A 7154-nucleotide genomic window follows, 5' to 3' on the forward strand; every position below is an offset into this window, starting at 1 on the left:
AACATGAGATTGAACTCGCTGCTTCTAAGGCCCCTTCCAGCACTAAAATCCATGATCCTGTGATCTGGCGCTGTTCCCAGTACTGGGGATACAAATAGGAAAAAAGTAGTCATGTCTACACACCATTTATTAAACGCCTATTCCATGTCAAGCCTTGTGCAAAGTGCTAGGAATGTGAAGAGAAAAAAGATAATCCCTGCCCTCAGGGAACTGACTCTCTAGCCGGGAAGTCTGCTAGCTCGGCAACTGTGCACAAAAAAAGATTGACAGCTGATAAATTGGAGGCTATCTCGGAGGAAAGGCAAGTAAGTAGTTTCTGTTATCTGTTCGTAAGCACCTAGCCGTGCCCTGGGGGCAATAAAGACAAAAGTGAAACAATGTTCCTCCTCCACTCCCTCCCACGAAGTTTGTAAAGGGGTAGGGGAAAGAGCGAAGGGAGACTGGTTTATCTGTTTGCTGTTCTGTGGTTTAAAGTCGTGTCTGACTTCGTGATTCCATTTGGGGTTTTCTTAGTAAAGATATATTTGTTGTTCTGTGGTTCCAAGTCATGTCAGACTCTTCGTGGTTCCATATGGGGTTTTCTTAGCAAAGATACTGGAATGGTTCATTTTACAGATGAGGAAACTGAGGCAAACAAGATTAAGTGACTTGCCCAGTATCACACAGCTGTTGTCTGAGATGGAATTTGAACTCCTGTCTTCCTTTTAGAAGCCCCTGCCACCACCCCTCCCCCCATCAGTTGCTACCCATGTTTTTTTTTATTGTTTTTATTGTTGTTCAGTCGTTTTCAGTGGGGTCGGACTCTTGGTGACCAAACTTGGAGTTTTCTTGGCAAAGATATTGGAGTGGTTTGTCATTTCCTTCTCTAGCTCGTTTTATAGATGAGGAAGTTGAAGTAAACAGCCATGAGTGACTTGCCCAGGGTCACACAGCTGGTATCTGAGGCCAGATTGGGACTCAGGAAAATGAGTTTTTTGGATTTCAGGCCCACCACTCTACCACCTAGCAGCAACTGTGTTTTTCTATAGGTATATACAAATAACTCTTAAAACATAAGAAAACTTTTTTTCTTTCTTCTCCTTTATTAAAAAAAACAAACATTGATGTGCCTAAATATTCAATATAAGGGTGCTTCTGGTAAGTATCTGGAAAATCATGTCAGGCAAGATCTCTCTTACAGATATCAGGATTGCAGAACAGATCACTGGTCACTTGATAACCATGAGGACAAGAGTCATATCCTCAATACAAATCAGTGCTTAGATTTGGAATTGCACTAAAAAAAAAAGCTGTTAAAACATCCATTGACAAGATCAAATCAGTGTCTCTTCGATATTCCACAGCTATGCTGCAATGAGGTCAAAGGGCAGAAAGGATACCATATATAACAAAATATTCAGAGCAGCATTTTTTTTATTATAGAAAAGAACTGAAAAGATAAATACCCATCAAATGGGGAAGGGCTAGACAAATTGTGACATATGAATGTAATAAAATATTACTGAAGGGCCCATCAGCAAGCATATGTACCAAGCATTGTGCTAAGCGCTGAGAATACAAGGACAAAAATGAAAAAAGTCCTTGCCCTTAAAGAGTTTATAATCTAGTGGGAAAGATAATTGCACATGAATAGGTATATTCCAAACAAATACAATGTGACCTTGAGAGAAAGGCTCTAGTAGCTTGGGGGACCTGGAAAGGCTTCATGCAAAAGATAGCTCTTGAGCTAAGTCTTCCAGGAAACCAGGGATTCTAAAAGGTAGAGATGTGGAGGGAGGACATTCCAAGAGTGGTGGGATGGAGTGTGCTCACACTTGATTCTTGTTTCTAGAATAGGATTAAAATGGTGTGGGTTTTTGACTTAAGTTCATAAACTTTTTTTTTAACATTTTTACATATTTTAAAATATTTTAAAAAAACCTTCTAGATTTCTCCTAAAGAGACTGTTTGTCCTATAAATATTTAAAGGTAGGAGATAGCAGGAGGGACAGTTTGACTGAATTGTAGCATACAGAAAAGGGAGTGATGAGTAATAAGGCAGGAAAGATGGAATGGGGCCAGATTAGGAAGAGCTTTTAGTGCCAGAAATTTATCTTTGATTCAGGAGGTAATAGGGAGCCACTGGAGTTTACAGTGTGGAAGATCACATGAGCAGATGTGTACTTTTGAAGAATCATTTTTCCTGCTGTGTGGAGAGAGGAAAGACATGAGGTAGCAATTAGTTGGCTTTTGTAATAGTCCAGGTGAGAGGTAGTGAGCACCTGAACTTAGGGTGCTGACTTTTCTAAGTGGAAAGGAAAGAACATTATATGAGAGATGTTGTAGAGATAGAAACAGGAATATTTGACAATTGTTAGATATCCGTGAGTAAGAGTGAGAAGTTGAGGATGATACTGATGTTATAAAACTGGATAACTGGAAGGATAGTGGTACCCTGGATTGAAATGGGGAATGTGGGAAAGGGATGGGTTTAGGAAAGAAGGATATAAGCATACATTGAAGATATTGTGGGTACGGTTCCAGACAATTGCAATAAAGCTAATGTCACAATAAAGTGAGTCACACTATTTTTTTTTGTTTCCCAGTGCATATAAAATTCGTGCTTATTCTGTACTGTAATCTATTAACTGTCCAATAGTATTATATCTTAATGATGTACTTACCTTAATTAAGAAATACCTTATTGCTAAAAAAAAATGCTACCCTTCATGTGTGCTTTCAGCAAGGCGTAATCTTTTTGCTGATGGAGGGTCTTACCTCCATGCTGATAGCTGCTGATTGATCCAGGGTGATGGTTGCTGAAGGTTGGAATGGCTGTGGCAATTTCTTAAAATAGGACTGCCATGAAGTTTACCATGTCAATTGACTATTCCTTTCATGGAAGAGTTCTTGGTAGCATGAGATGCTGTTTGATAGCATTTTACCCACAGTAGAACTTCTTTGGAAATTGGAGTCAATCTTCTCAAACTCTGCTGCTGCATTATTAACCAAGTTTCTGTAATATTATTCAATATTGTTGTGTCTCAAGGAATAGGAAGGCCCAGTGAGAAGGAGAGATATAGGGGAATGGCTGGTCAGTTATCAATTAAGTTTGCCTTCTTATGTGGGCATGGTTTGTGGTACCACAAAATAATTAACAATAGTAACATCCAAGATCACTGATCACAGATCACCATAACAGATATAATAATAGTAATAAGTTTGAAATATTGCAAGAATTACCAAAATGTGACACAGAGACATAATATGAACATATGCTGTTGGAAAAATGGTATGGATAGACTTACCTGATGAAGAGTAGCTGCAAACTTTCAGTTTGTTTAAAAAAAACAGGCTATCTCTATGAAGTGCAATAAAGTGTTGTACAATAAATGTGGTATGTGTTAGTTTTGTTTTAGACATTCTGAGTTTTAGATACCTATAGGACATGCAGTTCAGAGTGTCCAATAGTAGTAAATGAAGTGAGGCTGGACTTCTGGGGAGAGACTAAGGCTAAATATATAGATCTGGAAGTCATCAGTATTGAGATAATAACCAAACCCTTGGAAGATGACAAGGTAACCAAGTGATAAAGTATAGCTAGAAATGAGAAGGACAGTCTTATGGTACATCCACAGTGGAACATTCCATGGATGATAATCCAGCAAAGGAGATTGAGGACTGTTCAGACAGGTAGAGGGAGAATCAAAAGACAACAGTGTCATAAAAACTCAAAGAAGGGAAAGTATTCAGTATTGAGAGGATGGTCACCAGTATGGAAGTCAAGATCATTGAGTGTTAGAAGAAACCATTTGCTTTGGTAACTAAGAGATCATGAAGAATTTAAAGAAACACTGGAAGGCTTATATGAACTAGCATAGACTGAAATAAACAGAACCAGAAAAATAACATACAAAATGATAATAGCAGTATGTGTGGAAAAAACATAAAACATAACTGAATTTTGTGTAATTAGTGAGTGTGCTCTAGGTGGAGAGTTAAGAAAATGCATCTACCTTTGTTCATTGCAGAGGCGGGACACTATGCATATGGAATAAAGTATATGCTGTCAGATATGGTTGATTTGTCAGTTAAGTTTGTGGAACTGTTTTTTTTTCTTTTTCTTTAAAAAAAATGTTTGTTGCAAGATTTGCTTGCTGTGTAAGGGGGGTGGAGAGGCATGTATTTGGAAGTGATGTGATGAAACAGACCTTGCCTCATGGATGAGATTCTGTGGCAGGTACTAGGTCACGTATATATCTGTGGAAGAACCTGTGTCTATGGCCCTTATACCTATAAGCCCTCCCAGGTAAGTTGTACTATCCACCGCAGAAGGAGGACAGGATCAAAGTGGCGTATACAACTGGAATGTGCTAAAAAGTGGTTGGAATGCAGGACAGAAATCAAGATACTGCGGGACATGGTATTCTTCACCCGTATCACATTTTCAAGATACCAACCTCTTGGTGACAAATATGTGGTTCTGGGGCGACCCATGCAAAAGAAAAATTTCTTTCTGGTTTCTTTGGGTAGTGTTGATTTCTTTTCATACCATTGTGCCCCATGTGCTTGATAAGGCCCTAGCACATTTATTTAGAGTAAGAACTGCAGTCTTGACTGTTGGTGGAGTTGTGAACTGATCCAACCATTCTAGAGAGCAATTTGGAACTGTGTCCAAAGGGCATACCCATTGTATCTGAGCATACGCTTTGATCCAGAAATATCACTACTAGGTCTGTATTCTAAAGAAATTAAAAAAAAAGAGTGAGGGAAGAACCTATTTGTACAAAAATATTTATAGTAGCTTTTTTGTGGTGACTAAGAATTGGAAATTGAAGTAATACTAATCAGAGAATGGCTAAACAAGTTATAGCTTAGATTATAAGGGAATATTATTGTGCCATAAGACATGACAAGCAGGATAATTTTAGAAAAACTTGGAAAGACTTGCATAAACAAAGCAAAGTAGAATGAGTAGAACCAGGAGAACATTGTACACAGTAATGGCAATGTTATACAATGATCAACTGTGAATGACTTATTTATTCTCAGCAATACAATAATCCAGGACAATTCCAAAGGACTCGTGATGAAAAAATGCTATGTGCCTCCAAAGAAAGAATTGACATTGTCTGATAACAGACTGAAGCATACTATTTTTGTGGGTTTTTTTTTTTAGGTTTTTTGCACAAAGTGACTAATATGGAAATGTTTTACATGGTTGTACATGTATAACCTATAGTAGGTTTCTTACTTCCTTCTCAGGGAGAGGTGAGAGAAGGGAGGGAGGGATAGAATTTGGAACTCAAAACTTAAGAAAACAACAACAATAAATGTTAAAAAATTGTTTTTACATGTAATTGGGGGAAAATAAAATATTATTAAAAAAAGAAAAAGAATTGAAGGTAGAAAAGTATTTCCAAGGTAGGTCAGTGCTCATTGCACAGGGTTCACAGATGGGTGGGACTCCTATATGAGTGTTCCTTTGCCTGGTGTATTCCTTGAAAAGTAAGCATTAGCTCAGTTGCCACAGTCTACATTGTTGCTACCTACCACTTACCGCCTTGGCAAAACCTCACAAGAATTATTTGTCTCCATGTCCATGGTTTTCCTAGAGATGACAGTAGTTCAAGTTATTAGCTCCTGCAGATGGTATTCTATTGCATCAGATGCTCTAAGTTGGGATGCAAATCTATGTCTTTAATCTGAGGCAATAGGTCATGGAAAGAATGTAAAGTATGTCACAACCTCTCCTACCAGAAGAGTCACATGGAAGAGAAATCTGTTTTTAGGAGTTCTGTGTGTATTTGTAATAGTCGTATGCCCTGACCACCTATTATACTGGGAGTTAACTGTTGAATGATAAAACACCTAGACAGACTGTCCCCTCTGTTAAGAAAAGTGTCATCCACAGAAACTGATTTACCTATGGCATTATCACTGGCATCAGTAACTATAGATGAAAGGGAACAAGAGAAAAGAAGGAAGAAACTCAAGATCGTGTCTTTATTTTTTTAATACAATTTTATTTTCAGTTCTGAATTCTATCCATCTACCCCTCCCTCACCCATTGAGAAGTCAAGAAAAGCAAAATGCCTTTCAAATTCATAGTCACGAAAAGCAAATTCCTGAATTAGCCATGTCTCACCCACCCCCACCCTCCCAAAAAAAAAAGAAAGAGAAGAAAATATGCTTTAATCTGTACTTTGAAACTATCAGCTGTCTGTTTGGAGGTAGATGCTGTTTCCTCATGAGCTCTTCAGAATTGTGGTTGGTCAGACTGTTGATCAGCTACTAAGTCTTTCAAAATTGATTTCTCTTCATGATATTGTTATTATTGTGTAAATTGCTCTCCCGGTTCTGCTCACTTCACTTTGTATCAATCCTACAAGTCTTCCCAGGCTTTTCTGAAACCATCCCCTTCATTATTTCTTATGCCACAATAATATTCCATCCTAATTTTATACTATTACTTATTCAGCCGTTCACCAGTTGATGGATATCCCTTCAGTTTTCTACTCTTTGCCACTACAAAAAAAAGTGCTGCTATAAATATTTTTGTACATATTAATCCTCTTCTCTATCTTTGATCTCTTTGCGATGTAGAACTTATATCAATATCTCTGGATCAAAGTATGCATAGTTTAATGTGGTTTTTTTTGCCCATAGTTCCAAATTGCTTTCCAGAATGGTTGAACCAGTTCACAGCTACACCAACAATGCATTAAAGTACTTGTTTTCCCATAGCCCACCCCCCCACACATTTGTCATTTTCCTTTTTTGTTAACTTTTGCCAATCTGATGGGTGTCAAGTGGTACCTTAAAGTTGTTTTAATTTGCATTTCTCTTAGTGATTTAGAGCAGTGGTGTCAAATTTATATAGAAAAAAACACTGCTAAAACATATGTAAGGACCTAGAAAATAATATATTACCATTATCTACTTTATCATATTTTTTATTAATTTTGTTAAATATTTCTCAATTATAGTACATTTAATCTGATTCAGACTACACTTGGGAGTGCTTTAGGCCACCTGTTTGACACCTCTGATTTAGAGTATTTTTTTTATATGGTTATTTATTGGTTGGATAACTTCCTCTGAAAACTGACTGTTCATATCCTTTGACAGCAATTGAGGAATCATTCTTATTCTTATAAACTTGAATCAATTCT

This window comes from Phascolarctos cinereus, unplaced genomic scaffold, assembly GCF_003287225.1.
Source record: "Phascolarctos cinereus isolate Bilbo 61053 unplaced genomic scaffold, phaCin_HiC Scaffold_9;HRSCAF=440, whole genome shotgun sequence".
In the NCBI taxonomy this organism is placed as follows: Eukaryota; Metazoa; Chordata; class Mammalia; order Diprotodontia; family Phascolarctidae; genus Phascolarctos; species Phascolarctos cinereus.